Below are 19,185 nucleotides of genomic sequence, written 5' to 3' on the forward strand. Positions count from 1 at the left end.
CCTCACAGCTTATGTTTGTGGTGCTCCTGAGGACTGAGCTTTCATGGCTTTCATGGGAATGCTTTCTGGAAATCTAGAATGGAAGCAATGAAGGGAATAGCAATCTTACCACTCATTTTAGCATTTTAAGTGGAATAGGCAAAACCAAATGGATTGTTTCAAAGAAGCACCCAAACATTTCAGAAGTGCTTTTTGGGCCCACCACCATTAGGGTATCGGTGATTTGTTTTCTTTCTGTCAGTTGCTTTCAGACTTTTTTTGATGGGACATTTTAATAGTAGAGAGATTTTGTGTGTCCTTCAGAATGGAAGGGTCAGAAAATGCAAAGTAGCAGTGATGTTTTATGGGAGGTGGTGTTTATTTTCTATTTAGAGTGAGTAATTCTGCTGATAGGAGGGTGATTGTGTTTCTACAAGAGCCTTTGTAATCCTGCTGTTGGAGGACCTCCCTGAAATCCTTTATGGCCTTCCTGAAATCCAGGAACATTCTCTATGTTTTGCTCTAACAAACTTCACATTCAGATAGTCCTTACTGCAGGATCATTGCAGGAATGGGCAGAGCAACAGAACTCACTGAATCTCCTTTGTGCTGCTCCAAGTGACCCACTGAATATCCCATCCCAAACCAGCCCATGTCGAATGTTAATTGAGGACAGCACAGGCACTTCAGAAGACCATTTGTCTTTCAGATGTAACCATTTGAGTGACTTAATTATTTTTTTTTAAATACAATTTGTATAGAAGGCAAAAGAAGAATAAAGATAGTAGATGAGTGAGGATGTTCTTTTCTGTTTGGGTTTGCTGTTTGGTTTTAGGTGTGGGTTTTGTGTTGCCTTTAGAAGCCGTGCTTTTAGCATGAGATGGACTCTCTGCAGACCAAGGACAGAATTTCCTGTCCTTTTTCCAGACTGGCAAACTGTACCCCTTTATTGCAGGGTGGGAATGGCCAGAAAAAGAGACCTGTTAATAGATCTCTGCCCCTTCCTGCTCTCGGTTTTCAAGGGATCAGCTCCCCTGTTCTCTCCCTGCTTGCCAAATAAGTAGGGGAAAAAATAGAAAAAAACATGCCTGAGAGGGATAGAAAACTAATGTGAGGAGCTAGAATAAGACAGGAGGAAATCTTTATAGATAAATCTCCTAGGAAGAAAGATTTTATCTTTCTTATTGAAGAATTCATCACAATAGTGCTATTTAATATAAGTCCTGCTCATCAGGCTGCTTACGTCACTTGTCAGCTTTGCCTCAGTTGCAGCCAAATGAAAGATTAAGAGAAAAACAAACTGGGGTGTGTGTACCAAGACAAACATCTCTGGGGCTGAATCACAGATCTTAATTTCCTTGAGCCAAAACTGGGCAGAGAGAGTTTGTGCTGTTCCTCTGTCTTTAGATAGAATTGGCCATACCTGTGATAGCATCCATCCACATTGCATTTGAATATATCCTATCTGGGAACACCTCATCAGCTCAAATTAATTCAGTATTCTAAAATATTAAGGAAAAGTTTTGCTTATTTGTAATTTCAGTGCCTTTGCATTCCGTCCTAACACAGATGACAGATTACTCCTTTCCCTCTGTGCATCTTCAAATATCTGAAGAGAGAAATAATACTTTTTTTCCTCCTCCCTCTCTTCTTTTTAGCATAGACAACTCATCTCTCCCCCCAGCCTCAGAAGCTGTGGTCTTGCAGATGTCTGACCAACCTGCACTGATTCAACCTGAATGAACTCCAGCTGGGCCACATGGTTGTTGAACTGTGGTACCCAGGCCTGGGAACTGCATTCAAGCCAAGGCTTTTATCAGTGCTGAGTAAAATGGAATGATGATTTCACAGATTTTGTAGACTATACCCACCCTGCTTGTAGCAGGGTGTTAACTCATCCTGCATATGACATGGCATTGTGGATTTACATTTGGTTTGCAGCCCACAGTATCTGAAGAGTCCTTGCTGTCACTTCTATAGTTTTTCCCCATCCTTCATTCATTAGATTGTTCCTGCCTGGGTCTGGTAGCTTGCATGCCCCTCTACCAAATTGTACATCTGTCTTTCCATGTATGAGTCATTCTGGGTTCAGTATCTATGTCCCAGCCTGTTTCCAGTCACTCATGCCTTGTGGCTATCAGTAAACTCAATAAGATCTCTGCAACCATCCAGGTTATTTTGTGAAAATTTGGAGTCATACCAGGCTGGTGGAGGGTCCCCACAGAACTTCATTTTATGCATCTTTCTCTCCTGATTGTGAACAACTGATGAATTTTCTCAGTGTGTGGTTTTCTAATCAGTTTTGCATACACTTCATAATCATCTGTATCCTGCTTCCCAAACACACTTACAAAAATAGCATGTGAAACAGTGTCAGAAGCATTTCTAAAATTGAGATATAGCAACTTGCATTTTCTGTCTATGCAGAAATGTTACTCTCATATGGAAAGCAATTGAGTGGGCATGACTTATTTGTGGTAGATCCAGGTTTGCAGTTAGTCCTCCTCATTTGGTGTTAACAGCTCACACACAGGCAGCTTCAGGAACTGAAAGAGAGGGTGATGGATTTGTCATTCTCTCGCCCCCACTCTGGTAGCATGTTGTTTTGGTTTGGTTTTTTTGAACTGAACGTTACATTTTATTCTTCAGCCTTGTGATGTCTTACCCCCCTCCTTAGGTTCTTATGGATACCTCCTGATGGCTTTAGGACTTTGGTGACCAGGACTCTAAAGTTTTGTTGACTAAACTTTTAAGCATAAATGAGCTGATCTGTGCTGTCAAAACAAATTCTTGCTCTTTTCTAGAGATGACCCATTTCACTGAAATTGCTCTTTTATAGAAGAAAACAGATGGAAACAATATCCTACAGCTTTTCATGGCCTATAGAAACATTTCTTTAAATTCAGTTTTTCTCCTCCAGTATGGGAGTTACTGAGTTTTTCTCTCAAATGCTTGTGGTCAGGCACATCCTATTACTACAGATTTGTTAAGAGAAAGATGTTTTTCCGTGCAAAGGCCAGGGAGATTTGATACAAATGTTGGTCCACACTGTCAGTTGAACAACTGCTGTAGAGGTTTTCTCTCCAGTGTTAAATGTTGGAGTCCAGTTTCCAGCTGAGGCATTAACCTCCCTGCCACCACGCCTAAGAAAATTTCATTGCCACCAGAAGAGGTTCACTCTGACTTAGAGTGACCATAGAAGGGGACTGAGTTTCATGTGGTATGTTAAGTCTTGCTTTTTGCTTTATGTCCAGGATCATTGTTCTTTATAATGTTTGTTTTATTTTTTTAATCCATGGAAGGCAATGGTAACTGCACTGCCAAGGTGTTTGCATTTGTTAGGACATGTAGGATTCAATTTCTTTTGAAAATGCTAAAATTGCTAAAATTGATTGTGTGCAGATGCCAATGTTTACTGCTTGTGATATTATCCACCTAATTCAAGGATGGAAATAATGGGATTTTGTCCAGAAGGTTAGAAAAAGGTATTGGGCAATCTGGAGGAAAGGGCACCTCTTCTTTTGTGTGTAGGCATGTGTAGGTGTTGCAAATAAAAGAAATAATTAAACCTGGCAAGTCATAATAATCAGAAAGATGTGCTGGATAGGAAAAAGTAGAGCAAAAATATATTTAGCAATGTTCATCAATTGACAATGAAATGCTACCAGGCATAAGAACATTTAAGGCTCTTTTCAGCTGTCGGTTCAGCTACTGCATAAATTTTAGCATGTGAGTAATCCCATCAGGGTAGGCATAGTCTTAAGCCTTGATAGGATGGGGCCCCCAGGTCATTGTATGCCTGTCTATTCAAGGTGGCAGAATTTGGTTTCAAGACAAACGTGCTTGTGTGGGCATTAGGAAATTCTGGGTCTGTGACAGTCTGACTGCTAGTCTGCTTCTGATTTTTTTTCTTATAACATTATTATTATTATTCTGTTCATAACAAAAAATTACTGAGCTTGATGTTCTTAGCCACCAAGTTTATTAATCTGTGGATTTACAAATCAGTCTAGTAACTTAAGATGTGCAAAATCACACAGGATGAAGAATTTCTCTCCCTCCATTCCTAACAATTGCCACCCCTGATTTTTTTATTTCAATGGAAGTATTTTTTTTCCTTTGACCGTGTGTTTTTGTTCAAGGATCTGATAATTACATGCTTGGAGATGATGGCTTTTCAAAAGCATCTTTCCCAGCAATTTTCAACTGGAGATGTGGATAAAAATATCTCCCCATTTTTTTTACCAGAAATGTTTTCAGTAATGTGCAATTATGAGCTCTGCCTTCATTCAATTCATCCTGGAAGAATTTGCTTCACAGGGAAATTCGTTTTCTAGCTGCTGTAGATGCCAGCATAGTTGGCAGCTGCAGGTTTTGTGGGGAGGAGGGAAAAGAAAGGCCCAGAAATTAAAATTGCTGTGAAGTAAATTGATCTCAACACCTGGAAACCATGAAAAGATGGAGTTTCATACTTTTTTGTTAAATCATTGTTAAACTGCTTTGCATATCAGTCCCAAAATGGCCCTGTAAATTATTTAGTGTAGCTGAGAGATGAAGAGATGATCCACTTCATCACTGCTCACACCTGATCTGTTTCTTACTGTGCAGGTTCATGTTAGCAAGGTGGAAGGTATTATGGCTTTCTTCCCAGCAGTACTCCAACTTTCAGCCTTAATATGTAATCAGCACTTGTGTGGTTTATCATAATGAAGCTGTGAGGTAAGACCTGGCTCAGGTCTGGGGAGAACAGTGTTGGTGAGAAGGACTGGGGAACAGTTTCAAAAGCATAAACATGCTTTTGTCCTGGGAGGCAAGAACTTGTGCTGGAAAGACTATGATCTGGCTCCCTGCTGCCAGGTGTGTGGATGAAAAAAGGATTTGTTTCATTCTTCTGCATCATTGCATCTTCCTTGTTCCTAAAGGAGGGATGTAGGTCCTGATCTGGTGTGTGCTTCTGTTTTGGAGGTCATGTGCCAAGTTGTTTGCAGAGATTGAGTAAACTAACTTATTTGAGACTCCAAATATTTCTTCCCTCCCAAGTTCTGTCCCTCCTCAGAGCCCTCTCAGTACATGGGGAGCCCAGAGGTCCAGCACCCTCAGCCCCTGCCCTGTGGGAGCTCTCACCTGAGGCTGAGGGGAGGGTGGGATGGCCCAGCTTCAGACATCTGCTTTTCCAGCCAAATAGCTGACTTCAGTCATGGATCTGCTCCTTGATCTTTGAGCAACCACATGCATGAGCATACAAATGATGAGGGTCTGAGTCAGACCTCTAGCAGTCCTCGCTGTTGTGCCACCAGCCCACATTGTGGAGATGTTGCAGCAATAAATCTGCTTTTCCATAAGATTTCAGTGGAGATCCCCTCCTTTCCCCTTGTGACCATGATGGCTGATCCATACAGGGTCCTTACTACAGAGAATCATTCACCCTGAAATGTGAGGGAAGTGGTCTGCTCCTGCCCCGGTGATTTATAGAGGATAATTTCTTTATGGAATGTGGCTCCATTTGGGTAGGATTAAACTCTTGGCATAAGATGAAGGTATGTGTTTTGCTAAGGGATTTTTTTTTCCCAATAATGGAATGCATTTCCCATACAACCCACTGTATAAACAAATCCTGTTCCTTCCTGCCATGAGACGCTGTGCTCTGCTGCTCCTGCTCCCAAAATACCTACAATCTGCAGCCCAGCAGCCCCCAGGAGCAGGGGGGGTCTTGGGGCACCATCTCTGCAGGTTCAGCCTCAGCTGATGCCTCTGCAGCAGTGAAGCCATGCAGGGGAATCAGGGGGATGCGAGTGTGAGGTAGGAATGGACTGCATGGGGTCCTGGGATAGAGCCACAGAAGTATGCCTGGAATCAGTGGGAAGATGCTCAAATACGTGGATCAGACAGCCCAGGTGACTTGTAAACCTTGTACCTGTGGAGTTAAAATCAGATTGAAGTTAGAAGAGCTCAGAGACAGAGGGTGCATCACTCATTGCTTCCTATTTTCCTCCAAACCCAGGTGTCACTCTGGGGTCCTTTGCTCCCTTGCCTGTCCTTGCTGTGCAGCATGTGGGATGTTGTCCCTGCCATTCCCTGCTCCTTGCTGCTGTAGCCAGGCCATGGGAGGTGACTGCTGCTGTTAAGGTGGTGGCAAATTCCGCCCAGCTCCAGGCTGGCTGCAGAGACAGTCGAGAGATGGGTGCCATGACTTGTGAGGCTGGACAAGAGGCTTGAGACAACAGAGAAAATTGTGTTATTATTGTTATTATTATTATTATTAATTTCAAAAAAGAATCAAAGAAACTCCTCTTCCTCCTTGTATTTCAATTTATCCCCAATCTTCTCACTCAAGCGAGCTTGGCAGAGGGGCCCCATCATTTAGAGGGGGGATAAGCATTCACCTTATAGGTACTGGAAAACAAAATGTTTGGAAACTGTGGTGGAGGCGGGTGAGCAGAGCTCCACTGGCTTTCCCTCCTTTGTGAAGGACCCTTTATAATTCAGCAGCTGACTCCAGCAGCGTCATGAGCTATAATAGGCAATTAGCTCCTAGCAGATTTATGTGACACTGTGTTTTATAAGCAAACAGTCATGTGTGTTTAGTCATTAAATGGACCTGCTGTATCTGACGTTCACAGAGACAATGTTTCCCTCTCCTCTCCCTGAGCACACACTCGGCTCTCCTGCAGCAGTGTGGACGCACAGACATCCATACTTGTGGGAAACTGGTGGAAATCTATCATCAGCAGCTGCCTTTGGTTCTGGCATTCAGTGGCAAGAGGTAAACTTTTGGCAATATTTGCTTTTGGAGAATCCAGACTCCATCTGGAGGTTAGAGAGGTGGGAATGGGAGATACCTGGTGCAGGGATGTCCCCCCACAATCCTGAGAACCCTTGGTGAGGTGAGGGGCTGGATGGGCACTTGCATGGCACCCTGGAATTCCAGGTGGTTGCAGTGCTCCCCAGACTTGAAAAGCAGTTAAGTTTAGTATTCATAGTTAATTTTAGCTACACCTGCGCATGCAGCTCTTCCACACATCCATTACACACTCTACAGAACCTGTTTTAATTTTTATTAGCACAAGTGCCTTGTTGAATCAAAATTAAGTGGGTATTTGGAAGCATAATGTGAAGCATTACATTTAATGGTCTGTGTTCTTGCCTGGAGAAAGGCTGTCACGTGCATCTTCTTCTCCCCAAGACTCTGCGGTCTTTAGCTACACCTGAATTTTCCTGAGTTCTTTGCTACTTCTTATCATCTGTAAGCGGTAAAACTCCCAGCTGCAACCTTTCAGGTGCATGTTGCATCTTTTCAGATGTATGGCCTTATTCTGCTGCAAACCTGCCTGGCCTTGGGTAGTGGTGTGTGGGGAGAGGGCAGGTTTGGGGTGCAGGTGGAGCTGCTCAGCCCAGCCCCGGGAGAGCTCCTGTGCCTCTCTCCTTCTTATCCAGGTTCCCCTGTCTTGTTCAGAGGGGAGCAGGTGCCTCCCTGGGGCAATGCAAAACTGACTTTTCCCTCAGTCCTAGGCATGAGTCTGCCTGGTCAGAGGCATGAGTCCCTCTGGAGTGTGTGATGGTCAGGAGAGCTGGGACTCTCACCAAATTGTGAGTGCTCTTTTAACTGGTGTCCCCATTTCCCAACCTCAGGCTCCTTGTGGCCATGCCTTGCTCGGGGCTGATCCTTTGATTGTTGTGCTTTTGGGTTTCAAAAAAGAAGGGGAAATAGACCCACAGAACTATGGGGCTTGAATTCTTCACAGAGCAGGATTTCCATATGAAAATCACAAGGTTTTCTTTGTGAGCTTTTCAGAGGGTCACAGCTTGCAGCATTTTGTTCGTAATTTCCCCAGGAGTTTCCATGTCTTTTGTGAATTCTTGTGCTGGCTGAAGCTGAGACTGGGTTTTCCACCTGCTTTGTTTCACCTGTGTGATATAAAGCAACTGGAAACCAGCACAGCAGTTTGCATTAAGGCAGCCATGGAAAACAGCTGGAATACATTAATAACTCTGCTGGAGCAGGATCTCATCCATCTTTTGTACTGAATAGATGTTTGTTTTCATCAAAGTGGTGCTGTGCTGATCTTTGACATCAGCCTGTTTGGAGGCTGGGAGGTTGGCAGAGTCTGAAGCCAAGTCAAGGCTTAATGGGGAGCAAGAAGTGGGCAAACACAGGAGCTGAGATTGTTGGAAGCAAGATTTGATGGGCAATTCAGGGAAATTTTTAACAGCTGGTTTGAAGAGATCAGCTGTACCAGTTCCAACATCAAATAACTTGGAGCTTTGGAACTTTCCTATTTTATCTTGTTGTCCTGCTAAATCTGATATTCCCTGACTCTTTGATTTCTCTCCTTCTCCCTTCTTCCTTTCATTTTAAATGAGGCTCTTGCTTACTCTTTCTTTAGTCATTTAGCTGTAAGCTTATTCCATCTCTCACACAGCTCCCGTGAATCCTCCTGACACAGTCTAGGATAAATCAGCCTGGGCTCATACATGGGCCATTGCATAAGAGATGGCTCGTGTGTCAGAGTCTAAAATCTACATATGTTTAGATCAGTCCTGAAGTAGGAACATCTGTATGTATTAATATATAATGGCTTTTACCACATGAATGAATAATCCAACTCCCACGATTTGGTATTTACTTTCTTTGAAACATTGCTACTTAGCTGAACACTGAGGGAGAATCACATTTATGGGAATTAAGTCTTAGTAAGGTTTAGCAGAGCTTCGTGGATAAGCTGGAAACAAGTCTAAATGGGGTGCCAGAAATCTTTCTTTTAAAATAGTTAATGCTGTCTGGAATTTCTTCCTTATTTTTTGACTCCCACTGGCTTTTAAGCACTTTGCATCAAAATGCAGTGCAAATCTGGGATAAAGCACCTGATCTGCCACCTACTGCATTAAATGTCTACCTCTGTGATGTCACTTTCCTGCAGCACCAGCTGTCTTTGCAGTGCTAAAATAGGTTCCTAAACCTTGGGGGCTGCACTGTGAGCTGGGGGCTCCAGCTGGGGCATCACCCTATTTCTGGCAAACCTGGCTGTGAGATGCCTTCATGCACTGGCCCATGGGATGATGCAAATGGCTGTTGGAGATAAGTTTTACCTCAATCTGTTTGCTCACTTCACACCTTGATCCCTGGCTCATGCTTTTATTAAATGTTACTGCACTGAAATGCATTTCTTCTGTTGCCTGATTTGCCAGTAGTTTTTTTTTCTTTTTGGTTTGTTTGTTTGTTTTGTTTTGTTTTGTTCTGCTGTTTTTATTATGCTGTGGTTTGCAAGGGTTTTCTTATTGCTGTTGGCACTGAGATTGATGCATACCACACATGGATCTGTATCAATCTCAGCCACCTCATGAACTGGCACGATAAATCTCCCAGATTTGATCCTTCATTTAATTTTCTGTGCCTTTCCTCTGAGTCAGAGCAGACTTGTAATTGGGAGCAGAGAGATATGGATATGTGGTAGGGTGACCTTCCTTGAAAAAGCTCTCCTGGACTCCCCTTGCCCACCCCTTGTTATATCTTGCTGGTACAAGTGTTGCTTATGTCAAACTGATGAGAGCAGCAGGGAAGCAAGATGTGATTTGCTTTTCCAGAAGTAGAAAGAAGGGGCTTTCTCCAACTCATCTAAGGAGCTGTCTTGGTTTACTTCTCCTCTCTTGGTCTCTACATGAACTGCTGCAAGTTTAGAGGCGCTAAAATTTTGCATGTGCTCTTTGGGGCACATAATTTACTTTTGTATCAAGGACTCTCTTTAAAGTAATATAGAAGTAAATCAGAAAAAGGCATTACAATGTAGCTAAGTCCCTCTTTGTAAAGGATTATGAGGCTGAATGTTGGCACAATGTCTTTTTGCCACCTCATCTTCCCTGTCTGGTGAGGAATCCAGTGTTTTTTCCTTTGCTTTGTCTACTACCTGTCACAAGAGATTTGCTCTTGACAATTTGCCTGCTGAACTGGGACAAGTTATCTGTCTGTAGCAAAGCCCAATATTAAAACCTGTTGTCTCAAGCCCCTAATTTACAAACTCCAAGGTATCTAGTGATAGTTTTCATTATCCTGCTTCTATTTCAGAACTCATGCTCTGTTTTTTTCATTCCTATCCAGGTATATATTGGGAAGTGGGTACTCCAGTTTTCCTCTGTTTGAAATTAAACATCTTTTCACCATAAAAAAGTAGCTCAGGGAACCCTGTCAGTCATTGCTTTTTGTTTCTGCTGCAGTAATATTGATGTATCCTTCTGCTTCATTTGAGGTGGGATCTTCAGCTTTGAGCTGGTCAAAACTGCAGAAAAGAATTATTATGGGCAAAAATTACCCTTTCACTGAACGGTGCTATTTCCTTTCAGCCAATTTAATCCCAAATGGCACCTTCACCTTTTTTGTTTTGGGATTTTTTGTAAGACTAGGTTGTGACTGAGCCATTCAACATCTAGTCTCGCTCCCTGCATAATACAGGTCAAAGAACTTAGTTCCTGTGAGCCATCCTCTGAACTGCCTAAGGGCTGCCAAATGCTTCTGAGAAAGTCGTCCATCCATCATGCCAAGATATTCAGCAACACAATGTCCAGGTGGTTAATTCTTTACATTCAGTGGAAAGAGACGACCATGCACATGTTCCAACATCTAGGATGCATCTATAGCTCTCCTCCTCAAATTTTGTCTCTCTAGCTCTGCACTGAAGAGTTCTGTGCTCTCCTGCCAGGCTCACACACCAGACCAGATTGCCTTCTCCCTTCTTTTTAGTACAGCCCTACCTTGTACTTCTTAAATTCCTTTGCTCCCTGGAAAGTTAACAGCCTCTTGATTTAACAGTTCTTTTCTAAGAACTTGGAGGATGAAAGACAACAAGTGCTGTTTTTATAGCAATCATAATAGCGATCAAAGGAGAGTTTGTAAAATGCAAAATAGGTGCAAGAATTTGCTATCACTGCAGCAAATTGACCTCCATTTCAGAAGATGGAAGTCCTGACTTCTCCCTGTTCTAGCACACCCAAGCTGTTGGTTTATGCTTCATGTTCCCACCCAGGCTGTGCAGGAGGGTGCCCAGCTCTTGGCACTGCCAATGGCCCTTGAGTCTTGTCTCCCTGTCTTCTCCCTGGACCTTTGTGAGTCCAACCCTGGCATTAGGTAAGACAGTAAAAAACCCTAACAAGACACCAAGATGAAATATGTTTCAATATGGACATTGATGATGTTTTTTTGCTTCAACTATTGAAATAGCAAAAAATAAAAGCTTTTGCCTGCTGGGGTGTAGCTTTTGACAAGCTGTCTTAGTTGGAAGGCAGCTTGGAGCCAAACCCTGTGCAGTGAAAACATTCATGATGGGTTTCATTAAAGCAAACCTCATTTTCCTTTTTTGACTAACTCCAGGGTTTTTAAAGAACTAAGTAATAGTGGCCTCTAGACTTAGGTGGCACAAGTGATTTGAGTGCTGAAGTCTAGTAAACTGATAGTACTTAATTTCATTTAATTGAAAACCCACAATAGAGCTGTCTTTTATTATTTGATTTTACTCCACAGTCACTTAGCATGGCATTTGGAGCTTGAAAGAAGGTAAGTCCTCAGGGTTTGGATTCAGCAGGCTGCATTTCTTATCTACCTCCATATTTAAGAAAGAGTTTGGAAGCTTACATAGAGTTAATAGGGAGAATTGATTCCCTTGCCAGCTAGGATTTACTGCTGCCTGCTGCTTAGATTAATAAATCCAGTTGTATCTAGTGAGGCATTCTTCCTTAGGAATGATGTTAGATTTTATTGGTAATTTCTCACCATATTACAATTGGTAACTTGGATAATTTCCATGAAAGATCAATCTGAAAATGTATCTTATTCCTCTTGAATTTTTACTCTTTAAAGTTAATTTCTTCAGATAACACAATCAATATATCAGCAATATTTCATCTTTCTAGCTTAGTGTTGGACTCTCCTCAGTACACTCTATGCTGCTTAATAAGAGAAATTGCCAGATTGACTGGAAAATGTAACTTTAATAACATAATTTCAGGCACTAGAACCATTGAGAAATAATAATCTCATGGAGTTGGTTTTTGCACTATCCTTGTCTCTCGTGCACAAAATTGCTGTGAATGCTCTGTGTGAATCTGTGTGTACAAATTATCTTCAAGGGGGTGAGGCACTGCAGAGCTTCCTCTGCCACTGGGTCATGCACAAATATAAACTGATCAAGCTGTCTGAAAATGCCTGGGAGGGTGAGAAGGATTGCAGGAAGGAAAGTCTCTCTCCATTTCTGTCTTTCTATTTTTTAACACTAGAAATGCAAATCTTGCTGGGGACTGCTTAAGAAAAGTGAAGGAGAGGGCTCAGTGAGTGAAGAAGGATCTTCTTGGTGTTGATATTGTTAGAGGATTGTTAGGAAGAAATGGATAAAAGTGAAGATTCTTGGGTTTTGTTTGGGAAAATCTATTTGTGCTGAAGATCCAGTCGTGAAATCCCTCAAGCAGCTCTTAATAAGCCTAATTTAATGCACAAAATCATGTCCTCACCAGAATCAGGAAAGAGTAATCTCTGATACTTTTAAATGAAAGAAACAAAATCACAGGCTACTTCAGAAGAACAACATCAGCTCCTCTGTGAACAGAAGAGCAATGGAATGTTTCATTTCTAAGAGTTCTGCATCTGTTATCACCTGGTCTCCTCCCTACCATGCAGAGGAAGATGAGTGGTGAAGTTGGTCTAGATCTGGTTTGCACAAGAGCTCTTTGCTTTTCTGAGAGCAATAACTTAAGTCTTCTCTACTCAAAACACATTTTTATTGAAAGTTACAAGATTATAAACCTCTTTCAGGCTGCACTCTCTCTCCCCTGCAGGTTGATGGATATTGGCCACTGTATTCCAGAGGTGCAGAGGACAGTAGATGAACAGCATGGGAATTTAATTTTCATACAAAACCAGGAGAGACAAAAAAAGGAGATGGTTTTAATAAAAAGGTTTTTTTTTACTGTTATGAGTATTTTTTATTCCATCTCTCAGTACAGCTTGAGTGGAAATTAAGAACTACTTCCAAGTCCTCTATCACAGAGTCCCTTGGATGCGCTGATTAGATAAAGTGACTTTGTGTTGGCTTCCAAAGCAATATGAGAACAAACACTGCATTATAGCAAGGGCTCTGGTATAGAAAAGACATGGGTGTAATAGCAGATTGATTGTAGATTCTTAAATTGTGGGTTTTTTCCCTTTCTTCCTTTTTTTTTAAATTTTTTTTTCTTTTTCTGGGATGTAATGTATTTAATGAAAACATGAGCACCAGATGTTGGCACTGCAAGCTGAGTCCAGCATTCATTCCTATCAGATGGGACTTGGATCAGACCTTGAGAGGTGTTTAATATCCTGCGGAAATTGATATGAGTTAAACCTTACCAAAGCCTGGCTTTTCTGCAGAACTGACTTAAATGGGTTTTGCGCACACAAAACTTGTTTACTAAATGCAGAAACTCCTCCCACATCTTCATGAGAAGCAGGAATCTTCCATCACTGCTACAGTCTTGTAGGGGGTAAGAAATATGCCCTTGTATCCCTTGGAAGTCAACCTGCTTGGTAACAGAGACATGTTCTGGCTCATATCCTGGTCCCATAAAGGCCACTGCTGTGCAAATAATTATCTACAGCATTTCAGTTGAAAATGATTGCTTGAAACAAATTATTTCTTTAAAAGTAATTTCGGTTTCTTATTAAAAAGAAAAAAAACCCAGAAGAACAAAGCACGGAATTTCTGTTGAACAATAGGCTATTGTATTTTCCTAGAACTGATTTCTGTGAATACAGCAGCAGGTGTTATGAAATTGTACATGCCTGAGAAGGGTTGGTAGGTGAATGAATACAGAAGAAAAGAAGGAGAGATGTGGAGGGTGTGGGGAGATGAATTTCATGCTGTGTCTATTGAGGAGAAGAAATTAAGAAGTGCAACTTCCTTTTGGAATACCCTCGAAGTTTGGACAAGTTATTCCTGGCTCAGAAGCCAGGAGCAGCAACTGTACAAGTGCATAGAAGAGCTACCTCTTCCATGCCCAGAGCCTTCTACAGCAGCCTCTGGTGCCACAGGAAGCTGCAGCTGATGGAGCACATGCCCAGGCCAGGGCTGGGAACACAGCATCATTGCAGAAGGGCTGGCACAGGGACTGGCAGCAGGTCGATAACAATTCTTTCCCCCAGAATTATCTGGGAAAATGGGATAAAGCTCAGTTGTTGTTTTTGAGGCAAGAGCCTTATTTCCAGCAAGGATGGTTCTTGTACAGCATGGCTGTTTTTCTGGGCTCTTCACTCAGAAATTTGTGATGAGAGAAGTAAAGAGGAAGCTTCCCCAACTTCTCATTCGTCCTGAGTATGAGGTGGAAGGGGATTTGTTGCCAGTAAAAGGATAAATAAGAGGCTGTTCTTCACAAAAGGCAACTCTGCAATTTTTACCAGATTTGTTGATACATGTATTTATGAAATTAGGGAGGAGCTGCTCTCTAAGTAACTTGGTCTGTTCCAACTTGAACTCAGTGGTTAAGGGATTTTTTTTTTTTAATCTTCCTGGCACAAAGGAAGGGAAAAGCATTTCAAAACACTGCTTGACTTGGCATTAGTGCTGTGAGAGAATCACATGAAAGGTGCCCTACACTGAGGGAAGAGGTAGAGCTATGGTGGATACTGGGGTTTTTCACTGGCATTCTTCAAGCCCACCCCATCTTCTGAAGAATAAAAAATGAGAAAACACTGGGTCCTTTCAGAGTTGGGTTGGGTATTTTTTTTTTCAGCAATCTAAAATCAGTGTGATGAAAATGAGATTGTAGTGCAGAATCCTAAAGCAAAAGTGACTTTCTGTTTTCTTGTTTTAAGCCCAGTAGCATGGACTATTTTGTCTAAGGATCTAGTGTATTTGTTGCTATATGCTTGGATTAGTTTTATGTAGGGCAGGATTATACTTTAGCTCAACTTTTCCAGTCTTCATGAAAAGCAGTCTAGAGATCACTGATAGGTGTGTTTCATCTGTTTCTTGGGGTTCTATTTATCTATTTTCTTTAAGTTTAGTGATACAGAGCCAAAGCACTGTATTTGTAGAGATGGGAAAAGACCTGAGCAGCTGTACTGGTAATAGCGAACTCATGTACAGATTTTCCAAGGGCCTGAGGAGCTGTGGATATAGATGGGCAGAAGAAAATTTAAGCCACCTGCTGAGGAAGGCTTGGGGAAGGTGGGATCCTTCATGCTCCTTGTTTGAAGCAAACATGTGAGGGGAGTTCTTGCTCTGCAGTGAACTTTGTAATTAAGTACTTTCAGGAAATCGTGCAGTCTGTTTAACAGTATTCAATGAGCTTTTTGTTTTCCAGTCCTGGGCTCTCTGGTTCTGCCTGTCTCCCTTATTAAAGGCTAAGTGCTTTGAAGATGGGAGGCCACCACTGTGCAGAGCTGACAGTGGCACTGCTGTCCCCAGCCTGCTGTGGTGGTGCTGAAATAACCCAAACTGCCCTCGGGGAGTTGTGCTGGAGGGGCAGTTGGGTACAGCCTTGCAATCCAGCCCAAATCCACCACTGGAGCATGAGATGCCTCTGGCTGTGCTGCCATGTGGAGTGCCAGCCTGGGGAGAGGGAAGGATTGTGTTACGGTCATCCTCTGATGATGGTCCAGCCCCTGGCCAGGCTGTGGGGTGGGCTGTGTTCTGTGGGAGCTAAAAACAAATTTCTCTTTCAGAAGGGGTGGCATGGGTATATCACTTTCCCCCTCTCCTCCCTCTGGTAATATATCAACTTTTTAAATGTGATGAGATGCCTAAAGATGCAGCTAGATGATTATAGTCTGTTTTTGAAGTACATGTCTGCATCTTCAGGCACTCAGAGATCTTTAAAATCCCAGGCATTGGAGGTTTTGCTCCCAAAGCTGCAGTTTGAATCATCACAACTTGCCTGACCCATGTTCGTGTACCCTCTGCTGCTCTTTGCCTGACTACAGATAAATGCCTCCCTTGACTTACAGAATTAACTCTCCTCAAAATGGATCAAATTGCAATTAGTTTTAGTCATTTGGATTTCTGCTTCCAGCCCCATGCTTTTATTCTAGCAAAAAAATACCGGTTTGCCTTAGCATGAACAGCTTTTTGTTCTTAATGCTGGTTTGGTATTCATTTCTCTAAACAAGGAATGCAATTACCCTGTAGCAAAATAACTGTCTCCAACTGTCTTTTTTCCATTAAACAAATGGGAAGTTTTACCTCTTGGTCTTCCCATAAGATTAATGCACTTTCTCTGCAGGAACTGTCTTAAAGTGATCCAGGAATCTGAACAACTTGCAGACAGCAGCCTAATTGTCACAGAATTTGATTTAGCCAATGCTCATTTTCATTAAGAAGTGATCTCTGCTAATAACAGAGACTAATAGCTCTTCTAAATGAACAAAAACCCCAAAATTTCATTTTTTTTTCTCCCCACAGGCAGGGATAATGAACTCCTAAATCAGTGCTCTTTCCAAGGAAGCCTTTTTCCCCCCATTTTAACAGTTTGTCTTTGCAGCTAACTGATGTCCGGAAATCCTGGTGCCTGTGCTTGGAGGGGTAGTGGAGTCTGCCCTGACTGTCCTTTATTCTTATCCTCCAGCTAAAAGTTTTCATGTTCCTTCATCTGTCCAGCTTGTTTTTAAGGAATGAGATGGGGATTCTCTCTTATTTATTGTCACTGTACATGGTACACTGACGTGTATCACTGTTCTGCACTGCTTCTGCAGGGGAGGAGAGTTCAAAGCTCTGTGGGAAGATGTAGGGACACAGAAGTTCTCTCTCTGATGTTATGTAAATGGTAAGGCATGTAAATAGTAAAAACTATTGTCAAAGACTTACAGGATCTTTGTATGTTGCCACAGATTTCCATCAATATAGGGATCAATATATGTAAAGTGCTGCAATCTCAGTATTATTGAGGGTCTTATTCACTTGGTGAGCTTTTCTGGAAGGTCTAGAGCCAGCATTACTATCACTGCTTGAAAGCCATCAATTACACAATCTTTTTGGGGAAGATTTCTGGCTATCTTGGTGTGAGAGAAAAAACTTCATAAATACAACTCTAATAGCTCCAGCATGGATTGCTTGCAAAAAGAACTTGCATGGGATTCAAAAAGAGAGTTTACTTTCCCAATTTTTAGGAGGAGAGAGGTTGGTAGATTTCCAGTGCTTGGATTGATGCTGCAATTTTGGCCGACTGAGCAATCAGGCTGGTTAGCAACCTCATCCCCAAACCAGCTCTGTGCTAGGCAGAAGAAATTACTGAGAGCACAAAAAGTAGTTCCTTTATTAAGAAAAACTAATGTAACCCCTTGCACAAACAAAAGAGTTCATAAAAAGTGACTCCATTATTACCAGAGCAGGTAATAATGAGTGGCAGAGCAGGAAATTGGCTGCAAAGAACAAGCAGCCATGCATACGGCGGGGATGCTCCTGCGAGCAAATGCCAGCTCCCATTTCAGCAGGCCGCATGTGGCAGCTTCCTTTCCTGTTCAAACGTTTTAGCCAGATAATGAGGGGAAAAACCCAAATATTTTTCACATAATCAACTGAGTTTGGAAGGGAGGAGCAACAGGAGAAGGGTAGTGGTGCTGATTATTTGCTGGCTGACGTGGCTGTCCGGAGCAGTGGGACAGGGCAGTGCTGCTAATTGCCGGCAGGGCCTGTGGCTGGGGTCACTGCTCTTGGCCACTTGGCTGCTGCTGGAAGCTGTTGTTAATGCAGAGGCAACTTGGTTTCATGCTCAAAGGGAAGCCAAGGCATGTTTGCCAACAGCTGTTGGGCTAGGGAGAGCAACCAGCAGTGAGCTGGGGTTTCCTATCAACACTGATCGGGGTTGTGATGGGGGAATGGAACGCAGAAGGGTGCTGGTGCTTGTCTGTTGTGGGGCGGTGTGTTTGTGGGAAACAGATGGTTCTCTGCTTCAGTTTGCCAGCAGATTATGGAGCTGGCTTTGAACCATCTTGCGTGGTTTCCCAGGAATGCAGGGATCCCATCCACAGCAGAACCTCGTTGCCTTGAGCACGTTACCTGGGGGCAGAGCTGGCAGCAGTGCTCTCATGTGGAGGGCAGCTGCATGCTGGGGTGGTCCTTGCCATCCACAGTGGCCTGTGGCACCAAAGGTACATTGATGCTCCGTGCTAGCAAAAAAATTCCAGCCCTGCGTGGTCCAGGATAAGTTTCAGGTGCCTTTTGCACAATTACCTCCAGTGCTGGAAAAGGAACCTTGTGCTGGGTTTCCTGAACTTTAGGATTCCTCTTCCAATGTGCTGCTGCATTTGGGAAAGAAATAAAGGGTGGTTGTAGCTGTTGGCAACGTGAACAGTTGAATCAGCATTGTCCTGCTGCTCCCCTGGGAATTGCCACCTTCCTTTATAAACCCAAAGCATCCCTGTTACCTGACTCTCCAGTTCTGCCAGGGATGAGGTGACAGAGAGAGGGTAAACCAGAATATTAGGAAAAACCTCCTGGTGAGAGAGACTAAGATTTGCACCATCTTTACTTTGCCTATGGGGAAAGCAGGCTGCCAGCAAACTGAACACTGGGATTGAGTCCACTGTGTACAGACCCTTGTCTTGAATGAGGCTGAATTAAAATCTTTGTTCACTTTGTGTGGAGTGAGACAAAAACTTCTTTGTACCTTAGATGTAACTTATTTAAGGGCTGTGGACAGGAATAAAGGGATAAGGTTTTTCAGTAACCTATATTTATACTATCATGTACAACTTCTAAACCTTCACAACCACTGAAAAATTCAAGAATGTGGTCACTGAGAATGGGAGTTATTTGGTACTACATGGTTACTGGAGATTATTGATTGGAAAAATGCCAACTTTTTATGAAATGCCATAAAAATAGACATTTTAGATGGATAGAAATGAGATCTGTAAAAGCATGCTGCCTTCTCTGCAGATAAACTCTGTGATAACTAGCAGTCTTCCAATAGGACAAGACAAAGATATTTAGATGCTTTAAATTTCAGCTTATGCTGGCCAGTGTATTTACAGTATATAATGCTATTCTCTCTTCACTCTGACTTTTTTTTTCCTTTTAATCATTTAAAAGAGGGTGCTCTCTATATTGTACAGAAGCTGGAACAGCAGCTGGAAAAGGTGACTCTGAAATAATGGGTTCTAAAGGAATAGGCAATTTCACTCAAGTATAGTGATTTAGTGCCCTGTTAGTATCCTGATGTATGACTGGATTTCCAAACACCCTAAGTTTTTTC

General features: G+C 42.5%; 1 protein-coding gene across 5 annotated transcripts in view; it reads left to right on the plus strand.

Annotated features, from left to right (window-relative positions):
* GRIP2 (glutamate receptor interacting protein 2) overlaps positions 1-19,185 on the plus strand; it is a 247,055-nt gene that overhangs the window by 168,537 nt on the left and 59,333 nt on the right. The gene's annotated exons all lie outside the window — the stretch shown is intronic.

This window comes from Taeniopygia guttata, chromosome 12, assembly GCF_048771995.1.
Source record: "Taeniopygia guttata chromosome 12, bTaeGut7.mat, whole genome shotgun sequence".
Classification (NCBI taxonomy): Eukaryota; Metazoa; Chordata; class Aves; order Passeriformes; family Estrildidae; genus Taeniopygia; species Taeniopygia guttata.